Source organism: Suricata suricatta, chromosome 4 (genome assembly GCF_006229205.1).
Source record: "Suricata suricatta isolate VVHF042 chromosome 4, meerkat_22Aug2017_6uvM2_HiC, whole genome shotgun sequence".
Taxonomy (NCBI): Eukaryota; Metazoa; Chordata; class Mammalia; order Carnivora; family Herpestidae; genus Suricata; species Suricata suricatta.
In genome coordinates, this window is record NC_043703.1 from 161,752,647 (window position 1) to 161,768,738 (window position 16,092).

A 16,092-nucleotide genomic window follows, 5' to 3' on the forward strand; every position below is an offset into this window, starting at 1 on the left:
GCGCGCCCGAGCCCGCCGGGGGAGCCCGCCGCGCCCTGGCCGACGGAAGGTGGCGCTTTAACACAGCACCTCCCGGGCACGTGGGCTCCTCTCCTTCTTTTCCTTTCTCTCCCTTTTCCTCCCCCAAGGCAAAGAAATCCATATAAAGCCCGAGAGGCATTCTCCCTCCCCCGTCTGCGTTTTCTGCTTTGTCCCTTTTCTTCCTATATGTTCCCTCCTCAGTGGCGACCGGAGATGCAGCGGGACCGTTGGGCTGCGCCCGGCCCGCGTGCGTCCCGCCCCGGGCGGAGGCCGGAGTAACGGTCTGCGGGGGTTTGGCTGCGGCCCGGAGCTCGCGTTCGATCTGGCCACTCCCGAGGCTGGTTGTAAACCGGGTCCCGGGGCCCGCGAGCTTAGGCACAGCCCCGCCCACGCGCCTCCTGCGCGCTCCCGGTCTCTCCTCCCTCGCCCTGTCCCCTCCACCCCGCTCCCCACTCCCTCCCATTCCACCTCTTCCTCTTTGTCCCCTCCCCCCCTCGGTCACCAGCGCCCTCCGGAGCAGCCTCGTCCTGAACCTCTAGCGGGGAGCCGGCACGCATTGGCTATTTTAGTTAGCCACACACACCGGAGAGAAGAGACGGTGCATCCCAACTTCCGAGTCGAAAAGCGTCCCGTGTCCGTGCAAAGGTGGGACGGACTGCTCTCAGGACTGCGAGCGACCCAGAGATCGGGCTGGCGTTGGGTCCAGCAGCCCCGTGCCCCGTCGGTCCCGCTGTGCACTTGAAAACCCTTTTTCTTTGTGTTTCTTTATTTAGTCGCTGTTACCCATCTGTGGATATTATGCGGGGAAATGGAAAGAAAAAAAACACGGCTTCCTATTCATTGTCTGTCGTCATCGCTGCCTTCACACCCTCCAGCGCTGGGGAGCGGGCAGCTCTGAGTAATTCCCCAGACACTGCCCAGAGCCTTCCACCCGAGGAGTCAGCCTCTTAGGACTCTCCAGTTACCCAAACCCGCTTCCTTCCAGGTTCCTCTCCTGCAGATGATCCTACATTATTGCACACTGCAGATTTCTGATGTCTTTAGGAACGTGAAATGGTATCACGGTTTCACATTTTTCCCAGACCTTCGTGGGTGTGTGTGTGTGTGTGTGTGTGTGCGCGCGCGCCTGCGCGCGCGCCCCACTATTGCAGTACCCTCCCCACCTTATTCATCCTAAAGAAAAATACTGAGTCCAATACTTGTGATATTCAGGCCAATCATGCTGGCAATTTCTCTTTTAGAGCCATCGGAACCTGAGGAATTTACGATCATCCATGCAGGGTGACCTGAAGCCTGGAGATCCACAAAACCGGAGGCAGTGTGTGAAAATTCGTTTTCACTCCCACAAGGCAAGCCCTGCATCGTGTTCCTCTCTGCTCACAAGCTCCCCAGCCATTCCAGCTGCTGGGAACACCACAGCAGGGTAGGTGGAGGATCCAGAGTCACCGCTCTTCCCCAGACACGTGATAATCCACGCTCCAGCCAGAAGGCTTGGAATCATGCAGCCCGGTTGTGTTATTTTCATGCAAACTATGAGAGCATCTAGCATGTTAGACTCTGAAAGAGACGGCCTTTGAAAATCTTAAGCAAATTCAGCATTTATTTGCCGTTTTCACTTGATAGCCCAAATCATGTTTAACTTTAGAATGAGAATTAGATGAAGCATAATAAGGCTGAAAAATCTTGGGTTTATTCTAGGAGTGCTATGATCTTCTTAGAGGATATATGTGTTCGTATTTAGTCTTTCAGATGAGAAACGTAATTTCTGTTCTGAAAAAGATGGGGCATCTTTGGAGAAGAGAAAACCACAGAGACGGGTTGTTCATGTGTGTGAGGAGGGCTGCGGGGACCCTGAGAGGTGAGTGCTGGGACTTGGTGGGTTTTTCCGGGACCACACAGCCCAGGTAGGAAGAGATAAACAGGCATGGCTACTCCACAGGAATGGCCTGGAGCAGCACTCTCTCTCTCTCTCTCTCTCTCTCTCTCTCTCTCTCTCTCTCTCTCTCTGTCCTATAGACTAGGTAAGGATTTTCAGAAAGGATTACCTACATTGCTGTTTTGTAACATGATCTACCCCTCCTCCTTCCTGTTAGTAAATTTCATGAGGATTTGGAGGGAGAAAATAACTAACTCATATGTGTGCTTTTTCGCCCTTCCCTTCTTTTCCTTTTCTTTTCTTTCCTTTTTTTTTCTCATTTCCCCCCTGTCTATGGGAAGGTTTTTAAATAAGCATAACATTTAAAAAACATAAATGGGGTGGGGGTGCCTGGGTGGCTCAGTCGGTTAAGCGTCCGGCTTTGGCTCAGGTCATGATCTCGCGGTTCATGGGTTCGAGCCCCACGTCGGGCTCTGTGCTGACAGCTCAGAGCCTGGAGCCTGCTTCTGATTCTGTGTCTCCCTCTTTGTCTGCCCCTCCCCTGCTCACACTCTGTCTCTCTGTCTCGCAAAAATAAATAAACATTAAAAATATTTTTAAAAAAGAAATGGGACCACACTCGAAGCCTGAATGCTTCTTACAGGAACGGTATTTACTCGTAAAAATGGATGTTTGCATCGTCAGCAGTAACCAAGTATTGAAAGGAACTTTAGGCTAACGGAAAATGCGACCTCTGTAAAGATACACGTTTAATTAGTAAATGGAGATTTGTCTGCTATTTTTAAAACCGGCAAACGCATATCAGGATTAGACCTCTGAGTCATCTTTTTATAGCCGGTATATATTTCATATGTGAGTATATCCATGCACGTCTCTATGCAGTTTTCCTGCTGATCCTAAACATCATTGGGTATACAATTGATGCTCAGAGTCTACGATTACAGCCACAAATGACTATTTGTATCATTGTTTTTATTTTTTACAAATGTATCTTTAGAAAGAAGACCTTTCATTTTTAAGAACTATTACGTAAGAACTATTATTACATGAAATCGCTCAAAATTAAGATAACACAGAATACACGTGTTCCTCCTCGGGGGTGTTCCTCCCCCCCCCGAACAAGAAACATTTTTGCTAAGCAAACAATACATTAGAAATATCACTGGGTAAATATTTGACCCATTCAGTGGCGCACACGGGTTTTCCAAGCGCTCCAACTGCGTGCATTTCTCCATCGCTGACAGGGTGCACTGCAGGGGTGCTGCCCATCTCCTCTCTCGTGACCCACTCTCCTGAAACGAGTGTCTCCTGAGTCTGACCCCTCCGCCTCCTGTCTCCCTGGGGTCTGCCCCCCCACGTGTCCTCAGACACAGTGATGGGGGTCAGTTGAACTCCCCAACTCTTTAGCCCCCATCTGACCCTGTTTTTCCTCTTGGTGCTTTAGGGCCTCAGCACTGTATTCTATCCACCCAGCAAGTTCTTTTCACCTGATCTTTGCATATTGATCTCCTGCATTGCAATTAGCAGGAGGGCACGGGGAGGGGCGCGGGAGGGCTTACAGGCACCTGCTTCCCCTCCCCCCAACACATAGGCTGCCAGTGAGTGTCCCTTCATGTTGGTTCATCAGGACACCCTTTAGTTGCCACAGTAATCTTGTTGGTATTCTCACTCGTGTGTTCTCTGAATCACCCAGCCCGACAGTACACTTCATGAAAGCAGGAGCAGAGGGGCATAAGGCAAGGATTCTGAGACCTAGAAGACACAATTTTTACATCATGAGCAGCACACAAGCTGTGTGTATCCAAAGCAGGAACCAAAGTGTCACAAGCGAGTGTCTCTCCTTATTAAGTGTAAGCCAGGCTGCGTTCTGTTCTGCCCCATTCCTTTCAATAATGCTGGTTAAAACTCCCTGAGTTCGTGTGGTAATGAGACACTACTGAGGTCTGAATGACAGTGGCATGGATATCCCAAGACTCTGGAATATTCTGCCTTGGATTGAAAATTCCAGTTCCAGTGGCTCTTTCCTGTCCCTTTCCTCTCCTCTTCCTTTTCTTCCCTCCTTCATTCCTTCCCCCAACCTTCCTTCCTTCCTTTCCCCTCCCTCTATCCATCCCTCCCTCATCCTTTCCTTTCTTCCTTCATCCCCTTCTTTCCCCCTTCCTTCCTTCCCTCCTTCTTTCCCTTCCTTCCTTTAATTATTTTACTGGATCTCATCATGTAGTCTTTGACTTTTAATAATAACAAAAGAATTATACAAACCTGCTTCCTCCAAAATTCATGTTTTTCCTTTTATTATTATTCATATGAGCTATGTATTTAAAAAAAACAGACTACTTTTTAGAGTAGTTTTGGGTCCACTGCAAAATTAAGTGAAGAGTCCAGAAAATTCTCATGTATCCTGCCCCTCCCCCGTGCACTCACAGCTCCCAGTGTGGACTCACCCTCCCAGACCTGCACACGGTTAACATTGTGAACCTGCACTGACTCATCACAGTCACCCGGAGCCCACAGTGCGCACCGGGGCTCCCCCTTGGCCCACACTCGGTAGGTTTTGATGAATGGGTGGTGACACATTTCCACCGCTGTAGCACCGCACAGAAGAGTGCACTGTGCTAAATATCGTGTGTGCTCTCCCCAAAACTCGGACCTCCCTCGCCCCCTCCAGCCATGTGTGGTGTCTGGGAACCTCTGGTTGTTCCACTCTCTCCATGGTCCTTGCTGTTGCTTTGTCTTTTCCAGAATGTCTTATAGTTTGAATCATGCAGCATGTAGCTTTTTTACATTGGCTTCTTTTGCTTAGAAAGAATTTGAGTATTTAAGGTTCTTCCAGGTCTTTCATGGCTTGCTAGCTTCTGTGTGTGTGTGTGTGTGTGTGTGTGTGTGTGCGCACGCTGAGTAATATTCCGTTGTCCAGTTGGACCACAGTTTATTTATCCGCTCACCTTGTTGCTTCTGAGTTTTGGCTGTTGTGAGTGAAGCCGCTATAAACATCCAGCCGGAGTTTTGTGTGGACCTAAGTTTTCGATTCCTTGGGCAGATACCAGGGAGTCGGATCCTTTGGTCAAAGCATATTGAGTTTTGTAAGAAACCATCAAACTATCTTCCCGAGAGGCCACCCTCCTTTCCATCCCAGCAGGGATGCAGGGGAGCTCCTGGTGCTCCTCTGCTCCTCGTCATCCCCAAGCGCTTAGACAAGCACCCCTGTCCCTGGGAGGCCCCCGGATGCTCCTGTGCTGGTGGTGGTCTGGACCTCCGTCTGTCCAGGCCCTGGCCTGCAGGAGCTGCTCGGCAAGTGTCCAGTGACTTTTCCTGTTCGCTCACGCGCCCCCGTGAGCCCGGCCAGTCTCCCCCCGCCCCCGGCGGCCCCGGAATTCGTCAGCCCCTGCTGGTTCCAGTGTGCGTTTTGTGTCCTCGAGATTCTGTCAGGATTTTAGCCAGAGAAACCGACTAGACCCTCCTCCACATGCTGCCCGGCCCAGAGGACTCCCCAGGCTCCTGTGGGCGGAGCCCTTCACCCTTGACCAAAATCCACGCCCCTTTGCAAGGCAGGCGCCACGTGCTTCTTTTCCTTCGGCCTCTCTAGCTTTCTCTCTTTTGCAATTAGCAAAAACGCAAAGCAGCATTAGGGCAGCGCAGCACAGAGCGGTGGCTCTTAAACTTATTTTGACTGTGACCTGCCCTGTGAATTTACATCATGACCCTGGGCGCGCACACTCTACACACAGGTGAAACTGAAGCCGGTCACGGGAGAGACGTTTGTGGTCCCGGATAAAACTGGTTCATGCGCTTACACAGGTCCTATTAACTAGGCAGCTGTTAGAGCTTGATTGTCTTTGCAATTTAAACAGAACTTATTTTCATTAAACTTACAGTAATCAACTTCAACCTCAACTTTTTTTGTTTTTTTTTTTTGTTGTTTTTTTTTTTTTTTTGGTGAGAAGCTGCTCTAGAAAAAGCACCTGGGGATTAAAAAAAAAAACACCACAAACAAACCTTATTTCTAAAAAAGGTAAATAATTGTTTCCTAAAATCGCAGGTCTGCCCCCCTGCCCAGCTGCCCTCCGAGCTTGCACACAGTTTCATGCTCCTGCACCTGCGGTCCTTTCCTTTTCCTGCAGCCCCACAGCTTGTGCCCTGGGGGATGGGCAGCCAGCGAAGTGGGCTGGTGACATAGCATCTGTGTGTTAGGCTAACCCTTCACCACCTAAACCAGAGAGAGAGGGAGAGAGAGAGACAGACTCCAAAGATGCCTCAGGGGCCTGTGCGCTGTCCATCCACGTCAGGGCTGAGGAGGCCACTCCCTCGGAGCCTCGGCTCCTTTTCCAGCCGCACCAGTCTCCCCGCTCAGGAAGCGGATGTGTGTGATTGTGAGTGAGTGTGTCTGCACGTGTGTGAATCTGACTCTAAAATAAAAAGGAATGGATGGCCAACTGTGGAAGCACACCAAAGCTGACTTCTCTCCACATGGCTACTGTCCTGAGTCATGTGTCCTAGTCTGTGCTTAGAGAAAACGTCCCAGTCCGGAGCTGTGGGTATGTCATTAGTTTCGGGGATGTCCCCCAAGGCCAGGCATTGAGGAACCAATCTCACAGGGAGAGTCCTGTAGATCTGGGCGGGGGGGAGTTGATAGAGCCTCAGAGGAAGGTGCCTACAGACAAACCTGACGGAGCAGGTGGTCCGCGGTCACGTCAGATGAGGCGCCGTCCTCCCTCGGGGGGAAGGACACAAGGTCCTGGCAGTGACTCCTGACTCAGCGATGAGCTGTGGCCACTGCACCTCCACCTCCCTGCCCGAGCCCGGAGAACCCGCCTTCCTTGACAGACCCTGAACCTGGTCTCTGCCCTTGTGTCCTTCTCCAGCCTCGCTGAACCAACCTGCCCTGCATCCTCGTCTCTGTCTCTGTCTCTGTCTCTCCCCCTCCTGCTCTCTCCCCATCTCTCTCCCTCTCTCTCCCCTCTTCCCTCTTTTGATCTCCCTCTCCCGGCTGGTCTCTGTTGCGTCTTTATGTTCAAAGTAGTTAAGATCTTTCTCTTTCCTCTTCTTTTGCCATGAAACAGCTTTATTAGTTGTGTTATCCCTCTAGTGCAGGCTGAGCTGTGTGGAGCAGTTATTACATTCTGAATAACCCAAGCACGGAGAAGAAGCAGAGTGAGCTGGAGCAAAGCTGTAGAGAGGCACGGGCTTTGCCCCTTTCCTGGGAGCGGGCGTTCACGAACCCTGCCCTCTCCGGTTCCTGTTGGAGTAGCTGTGAGCTGTTGAGCAAACGGACAGTAACGGGCTGGGACTGGCAGGAGCAGAGGGGAGCCGCTGGCAAGAGGGGCCCCGTGTTTGCTCAGCTTGGGGACACCCCTGCACCGAGGGCTGCCTGTGGGGGCTGCGCTCTGGGCTGGGAGGCCCCGGACTCCCCCTCCGGTTACACCGAGAATCAGCTGCATAACTTCAGACCAACGGATAACCATTCTGGCTACCGTGTTCCTCATGTTTGTGAATGTTTCAGACCAAGGGGCTTCCAAGGTCATGAGTATCTTTCACTGATTGATAGGTTTTAAGTGACTAAACACATCATTCCTGCAGAAATCCTTCACTAGGGGATGTTATTTTGGTTTCATTCTCTTACATGAGAGAGAGAGAGAGAGACAGAGAGAGAGAGAGACAGAGAGAGACAGAGAGAGAGAGAGACACAGAGAGAGAGAGACAGAGAGAGAGAGAGAGAGAGAGAGAGAGAGAGAGCGAGCATGAGCAGGGGAGGGGCAGAGAGAGAGGGAGACACAAAATCTGAAGCAGCTCCAGGCTCTGACCTGTCAGCGCAGAGCCCGACACGGGGCTCAAACCTATGAGCCTTGAGATCATGACCTGAGCCAAAGTCAGACGCCCAATTAACTGACCCACCCAGGTGCCCCGAGTTTCTTCTGTTTTAAATATGACCATTTAATTGTGACTCCAGTATTTCATGGTATGTAATGATTTTTCTTCCTTCATTTAAAAGTAGTGCATTTTCATTGTAGAAACTTGGACTATACAGCCAGCAGATAAAGAGATCAAAGTCCCCTGCATATAGCCACATAAACCCACATAAACCCGCATAAACCCACATACCCCCACGTACCCCCACGTACACCCACAGTGACATTTCGCTGCCTCTTTTTCAGTCTCAATAACATTTGTTCACGGTATACTCTAGTGTCCGAGTCGTAAAGGCTCTGAGCACAGACTGTGCACTGCTGCCCGGCCTCCTTCCCCGGGACCCCTGCTCCAGAGGACCCCTGAAGCACCTTCTCAGCCGCTGTTTCCAGTCACAGACGCCTGTTCTGCTCAGTAGGGAGCACTCTTCCAGCCCTCTTTTTCCATGTCCCTCTCCTGGAAACTTCTGGAACTCCTGCTCCAGCACAGTCTGGGCTGCTCATCTCTGCTGGGCAGCCCCCTGACAGGCCTGACCCTCTCCTCTCCAGGTGGGAGTCACGTGCCAGGTCCCATGTGCCCCAGCCTCTCTTGAGCCCCCACCCAGGCTGGGACCCCACAGCTCCGGGCTGGAGCCCTTTGTTCCCAGAAGAGGTGAAGTCTGGTGAGGGGCGGCGAAGGCCCAGCCCAGGGGGCCCAAGCTCAGAGTATCAAGCTAAAGAGGATTGTTGTCAGCCTTAAAATGGAATGGAGTTGTCCCCGGGTTCCAACCATGACCCCTTTTCTGCTTCCGATTTCTCCTCTTTGGAGTGTGGGAACATCTGTCCTTGTCTGTCCCACCGTTGTACTTGGGGAGCAGATAACGTGTCTGGCTTCACGGGTTCACAGTGGGTAAGAAATTGACCTCAAGTGTCACCATAACTGAACTCGATGATATCCAGACAGGGTAAGGAGTGCTGCTGGGGCCTGTAAGGCTGGGGGGACACTGGGACGGGGCCCTCGAGGTTTGCATGTGGAAGGACATGGATTTTGAGGAGCCAGAGAACAGACTGTTGAAGTTTGAATTGTGTCCACCCAGGATTCACACATCGAAGTCCTAATCTCTAGTACTTCCAGAGGAGACTGTTCTTGGAGATGGGTCTTTGAGAAGGTGGTTGGTCATCCGGGTGGGCTCTGACCCAACATGACGGATGTGATGCTCTTCTAAGAAAGGGAAACTTGGACACAGAGATAGATACCCACAGAGAGAAGATGACCCGGGGTGCAGCTGAAAATGGACGAGCCAAGTCCAGAGGCTGGAACAGACTCTTACTCCCGGTGCCCGGAGGGACCCAACCCTGGGACACCTTGATCTCTGGCTTCTGGCCACCAGACCGAAAGAGAAGTCACTCCTGTTGTCTACGGCAGCCAGTGTGTGGTACTGTGATGCATCAGCCCCAGGAAACTAAGACAGAGGGCAAGAACCTTAGAGCTGGCTTCTCTGACATAGTGTCTCTGAGGAATTCTTCCCATTCATTGATTTCTAGACTTTGACGGGCACTTGGACAGTAGCAGCCGGTAAGGGAAGGTCTAGTTGCCCACCAGGCAGCCGGATTTTCATTGCTCTGGCTGATGGTCACGGCTTGGATGCGTACATCCACGCCAATCCCTTTTTAGCTTTGGGGTCTCGGTAGAACTGTGAGAACAAGAAAAGAACTATTTAACTTTCTATTCGAGCCAGTGAGTTAGTTTGGAAGCGAAAACCATGTGGTCAAGGTGATGACCTCTCGCCTCCCCCGTGAGCATGAGGGCTGCAGGGATGCTGAGGCATTGGGGGTGCTCCCTCTGGCCCTCTGGGCATGCCTCCAGGGCAGCATTTTGTGCAGGAAGCTGCTCGGAGTCCCCGACCCCCCTGCCCAGGGACGGCGAGCTTTGTAAAGCAGGATGAATCTGCTCTTTCATCGCACGCAGGCTGGCCTCTGGGAGATGGTTGGGGGGCTGAGTCCATGAGAAAGGAAGTTCTGGGTTATTTATAAGACTTGTTTCAGCGTTATCCCTCCGCCATACAATGCAGTTCCTCTAGCCGGTGTCCCTGGCCTGTTTTGGAGACACAAGCAGCTGACAATGCAAGAAAACTGTCATGACGTTTAGCTTAGGGATGCCTCCTCAGCATCGTCGTGCAGGTAGAATGAGAAAGCTGGTCGTCGTGACTGCAGGAGAAGCCTGTCCCCCGGCCCGAGTCCTCCTCACGGCGGAGGGTCCGTCTCTTCTGCATGTTCCTTCAAGGCAGCAAGCGGCCTGGCATCGGGTCAGGAGCAGACATTCAAATGAATGAACAGATGAATACATAAGGAATAAGACCAGAGGCCAAGAGTACTCTGGGAGGGAGCAGAGAAGGAACAAGAAAATTCAAGAGCAAGAAAGGGGTCACACGTTCCCCCTTGGCCAGCTCACTGCTCCACTTCTGCCTCTTATGGTGACCTTGTTCACAGCCCAGGCCACCATACTTAGTATTTCAACAAGACTCTTCGCCTTGAACTTGTATGTTACGTTCCCGTACATCACAGTTGGGTGCTTTCAATATCTTCCCCGTGTTTTGGTGAATTCACTCTTGTAGTTTTTTTTCCTCTTGCGTGAGTCTGTAGGGATTGTCCTGGAGGAAAAGCCAGGGTAGACCAGAGTGCATTATATTCAGACACATTCTTCCTCTCTGTTACTCGTGCCTTCCTCCTAAAAGAACACCAGCACTTTGATTCTCTGCCCTTTTCTCCTCCAAATGGCACAAGATTCCAGGGGACCTTGAAATCTGTAAGTTCGACACAAAATGTATCGACTACCGCATGCTCTTAGAAATTTGAGGTTTTCTTAGACCTCAGAAGTGGGCAAATAGAGGACATTCCAAAGGAAGCATCTGTCGCTCTCTGTAACAGGTGGGTGTCCCCAAGATGAGTCTGTGAAGGAGTGGGCGAGCACAGTAGGAAAGTGCCCATGGCCATCACCCTCCCCACTGCGTGCTCCAAGAATCCAGGGAACAAACCCACCCTTGATCTTATTCAGGGTGGAATTCTTATCTTCGAGAGGCCATGGTGAACATTTCACAGGTTTAAAATAGCTTCCTATCCGCCCTCCATGCTGGGTGCCTGTTTTCCCCCCTTCAGATCTCTCCTTTTCTGGGAACAATGACAAGTTCATCCGTGCATGTTTAGCACTTTTTTCCCAGGACCTAACTCTTCCGTTCCTAATACCGGATGCTGTGCCTCTCTTTACCCTCCTGTAAGCAGAGAGCAAAGAGATCTTTAACAGGATTCTGTGTGAATAATGACAACACGAGTGAAATATTGGTGTGTGTATTTTTGGTTCTAACAGTGAAGAATAGGACCCAAGGCATAAAAGGAAAGATATTTATAGTATTTCCTGGTCATGCGTTACTGGCTCAGCCACCTCAGCTGTACGTGTCTCGTGGTGATGTTCATTCCAGCACGGCTCCAGCCTCCCATTATGCCCTGTACACAAATGATGAGCTGTTCTATACTGCATATTCCAGCACAAGGTAGATATAAAAACCCCTGCTCCACTGACATAAATCACGTCTAAATTGGCTCATAGTTTCCAGAAGTGAAATATGAGAATCATGCACCTGCCCCTCCCCCACCCTCAAGTGGTCCGCCTCAAATCCAAAGGCAGTGTGTCGTGTCCAGATCGCCCATTTAAGAAAATGCAGAGTACATATTCTCTTTACCACAAAAGTCTTTAGTAAATGGTCAGAACAACTGATTGAAAATTTTGAGTGGTAACCATTCTGAGTGCGCTCCGTGGGCGTGGACCCTGCTTTTCCAGGTGCGATGCCAACATTCCCGGGCACGTCACACTCTGAGGTGTACTAAGTGTGCACTGAGAGCACACACAGTTTTGAGTGAGGAGCTCCGACTTTATGGCTTGGAACCTGCATTCACTAAATTTATCAACTTAGACCAGGCTCCTACCCTTACCCTGTAAAAGCCACAGTTCTGTCCTTGGGAGAATGGCTCCATAAGTCCTACCTATCCTTGAAGCTACTGGAAGGTTGAGAAGCACTTTACGAAGATCCTGTAGGATTGTACAAAAATGGGCCAAAGCACTTTGGGAATTGAGGTGGAATACAGGAAAGAAAGCATTTCAGCCATCTCTTCTAGAGATGTGATGACTTTGCCTTCCTAGGGTTGGAAGTCTTTGAACGTTTTCTTGATAGGAGATGGAAAGGAGAGAAGGCGATATTTAAATCCAGCTTGCTGGGATTCCTTAGTTTTCTCGACAGGTTAGGGACCTCGCTGAAATGAGACACAGAATTTCAAGAGCACGGAATCCGGTAGCAATAACTGCAAAGTCGCGAGGCCCTTGTGAAGCTGGGGGCGGCAGGGAACACTGTGGCAAGGCCAACTCGTCTGTAGTTCAGCGGTAGAAGTGCTGCCTACACCATGCCAACGTTGCTCTTCCTGTTTGTCATGCTATTTATAAAATTTTACAATTTCAGCTCTGTTGGGAATTGACGGAACGTAAGTGGTCATCAATAAATAATACAGTAAATTATAGAATATCTCATTGATGATTAATTCTGTTATTCAGGGTCAGTGATATCTTCCATCTTCAGCTAAGCTTGGAGTCTGACAAGAAACAGTATGGTGCCAAACCGTACCCTACTCCAATCTCAGAGAGATGCGCCTTCCTCCTGTTCACCCACACGTGAGCTGAGAGGGTCTTCCCACAGCTGACATCAGCAGGGGGCTCCATTGGGATATTTGGTTTAATATTTTCTTTCTGTCCGTAAAACTGAGCATGACAACACCCAGCTGAAGCTCATGACTTCAGCTCAGAAGCTCAGTGTGATCTTGGATGAACTGCTGTGTGTACCTGGGGAGCACAGACTGTGATTCGCCATGATGAAGTCACAACTTGTGCTTAATGTGGTCCCTACCAATTTCTTAATTCCATGAGGAGCCAGTCTCATGTGGGATGACTTCAGCCTTGCTGATGACACTCTGATCAAACTCGGGGGTGTTTGCTCAAGAAACAGAATTTCCTGTTTGGTTCGGCCACAGAGAGAACATCCCACAGCAAGCAAGCAATGAGAACAATTTATCTGTTTTGTATATTACAAACATCGTCTCCGATGACTACATGTCTCTGTATTTTCTTCTAGGGGTGTCAGTATCCTTCAGTCGTTTGTGTGTACATGTCGATGTGTTTAGGAAGTATTTATTAAGTGCCAACGCCATCCCAGCCACCAGGAGCAGATGGTTAATGAAAAGGGTGCCTCCAACGGCCGCTGGGCGTCTTGGATGGGCGCGTGCCGTTTGCCTTGTGCTTGAGCGTGGAGGCACAGAGGGGCAGTGGGGGTGCTCCTCCGCACAGATCTCCAGCCCCGTGGGGAGAAACAGACGCGTGCAGGTTTTAGTGCTGTGTGTTAAACACAGAGCTAGCTCATAGGAATACTACTGTAAAGTCGTTTGTGAATAGCTTCCTTCTAAGAATCACAAAACATTTTCCTCCCTGGCGAGGTAGAGATGTACTTACTTCAGTTTGACAAGGATTTGTGCCCGGTATGCTTTCTCTTCTGGAAATACGAGGGATGTTAAGGAGGGTGGCAGTCTGAAAGAACACAGGAAACAATGTGTAATTCCAGGAGCTTTTTGTCCTTAACATCTCTCCTGAAGGTCTGCGTCTAAAGGGTCTAAGCGTCACTAAGAAGTGACGAACGTGTACCAGGAGCAAAGTACCATTGTGGTCTTTTACTGGAGGGGGACCTTGGGAAGGTCACATAACTGTTGAGACTCTTTCCTTGTCCAAACATGGAAGCAAAGACCTCTTCCGTGGCCAGCTCCAGAGTCGTTTGTAGACGCGCAGCACTATGGTGAGGTATAAGGTGACATAGAAAATGCAAAGTATGTGTTCCTTAATTCTCAAAGGACCCGTATGCTAAACTGTGTCCTTTGCATGCATATGTTTATGCACTTTAGAGTGGGCTTCAGGAGAATTGAAATCTGTGTTGGAAGGTGTGTGTGTGTGTGTATGTGTGTGTCTGTGTCTGTGTCTGTGCCCACGCCCGCGCATGCCTGGAGCCCATGCAGACTTGATGCTGAGTACTTTTCTCTCCAGAGGTTGTTTAGAGAAATGTCCTATAGGGACCCAGCAGCGTTGTCCGGAGACGCCCTGAGGCATGACGGTGGAGAAGGCTGTGGGACTGAGGACAAGAGTGCTGTGTGTCACCCCAGGCAGCGGGGCCCAGCACCGTCACATTCACCTTCTAACTAAAAAAAAAAAAATAGATTAATTAATATATTTGAGAAACAACGAACAGGAGAAGGACAGAGAGAGAAGAAGACAGATGATCAAAAGTGGGCCCTGTGCTAACAGCAGAGAGCCCAGAGCAGGGCTTGAACTCATGAACCAGGGATCATGACTGGAACTGAACCCAGATGCTCGATCCACGGAGCCACCCAGGTGCCCGTCAGCTTCCAACTTCTGTGCTGCTTTTGTGTCATCATGCAGCCGGCCTCCTGGCTCCCTGGGCACCACACACGCCTCCAGCTTCATCTTCACATTCACCACTCACTGACCGCAGGGCTTTGACTGGTTCCCTAATCTAAATAAATTAAAATGTCTTTTTTCCGGCTTTTGAGAATCTTCTCTAAATATGAGCATTGCTTTAAAGACTTACACGGTCAGCACATGGGTGTTGGTGTGACGTTAAATCTCAGGCAGGTGTTTCCTGAGAGCCGGCCCCCTGCAGGTTCTCGGAAGAGGGGCAGCTCGACCTGTCGGCCTGGGGGGAAAGAAGAGGGTAGATGTTGAGCTTGAAACTCAGGTGGTCTCTGCACGGGGCACGCAACAAATATTTAATGTTTGGACAAATCTTGATGATACAGATATAGATACAGATAGAGGTATAAATACAGATATAGATGCAGATAGGTAGATACAGTAAAACCTTGCATTGTGATCACTTGTTCTGTGAGTGTTCTGCAAGACGAGGGAAACTTTCTAATGGATACTTGATGAACGAGCGATGTCGGCAACCCCAGTTGTACGTGACCCCGAATATCACATGATCACAACCGAGCCAATGGTTGTTGAAGTTCGCATTGATATACGAGTGCTGTGGATGACTAGCGTGTTTCTGGATCAAATTACACTCGCACATACACACACACACGTGAATTCGGTGTCATAATCCAGGGCTGGGTGGGCAGACGAGGGCTCATGCGTGATTGAGCGGCCGTGTCTGTCTGTGTAGGTGTGTGAGCCCCCACCGCTGCGAGTCACTACTCAAGTATAGATCTTCACGCTACGAATCCCACATGTCATGCAGGATGACTCATTTTGGAGTGAAGGGCTTTATAAAAATCACGGGAATTCTGGTAGCTTGATTGAACACAGGAAAAGAAGCATCCGAGTGGGATTCTCATCGAAATGAGGAAACTTGGTTTTTTAATAGCTCTTAAAAAGAAACCCTAAAATACAACCATCGTCTCCATCTTCGGTAAGGAAAACAGATTTTATTTCAGCTCAACTGTTAGTCATGTTGGTTTTGGATGGAGGACACAGGGACACACTGCGGCCGTCTCCTTGCGGGAACCTCTGCTCTTTACCTGGCTGTCCCTGCAGCTCCGGACTCAGCTCCAGCCCAGCCCTTGATGATCCCCCATATTCAGGCCTCTTCCTCCCCACCTGCCCCAGTCGCTTGCCCCCTTCTCCCCAGCCAGCTGCCTGCAGCTCTCCAGAGACCCCCCTTCATGAGTGTGCCAGCTGCCTCCCCCCACACTCCCCGAGGGATGCCTCCCCTGCAGCGTCAGGCACCCTGGGGCCAACCCCCACAGCCGGAGCACAGAGCCCATGCCTCCCTGGCAGCAGCCCTGGGCCAGCAGGTGTTCAGCTGCAGGAGCCGCAGGGACAGGTGGCCTGGAGCCAGGTGCTCCGTGAGCCTTGGCGCCTCTGGATGCAGCAGGAGCCGGCAGGGAGAGACACTGAGGGGCAGGGCTGGCCTCTGGCCAGGGCTCCCGGGGATCCTGACACAGCGCGCAGGGAGGGCCTGGGCACCTGGCCCAGATGCTCCTCCCGGCCACCATGGTGCTCATGGCTGGAGGGTGTACGGTGGCCCATGTTCCCACGTCCCGTGACGCTGCCTCCCTGCTCTCGGTTTACAGCCTCTGCCTGCTCTCCTCCTCGGGCCATGCTCTTGAATCTGTGCTCTTGCTACTGAATCTGACTCAGCCTTCTTCAACGGGCAGCCTGCAGGCCTCACTCGGAGCTCCGGGGTTGAATGGGCTCTGCGGGTCAGGGTT

At 50.8% G+C, this 16,092-nt stretch overlaps 1 long non-coding RNA gene across 1 annotated transcript; it reads left to right on the top strand.

The window, feature by feature from the left end:
- The first annotated feature begins 511 nt into the window (after nt 1-511).
- LOC115289227 lies at nt 512-2,283 on the top strand. Its single transcript, XR_003907488.1, has 4 exons — nt 512-666; nt 795-1,077; nt 1,263-1,444; nt 1,763-2,283. It is a non-coding gene; the product is annotated as an uncharacterized LOC115289227 (long non-coding RNA).
- The last annotated feature ends 13,809 nt before the right edge of the window (nt 2,284-16,092 follow it).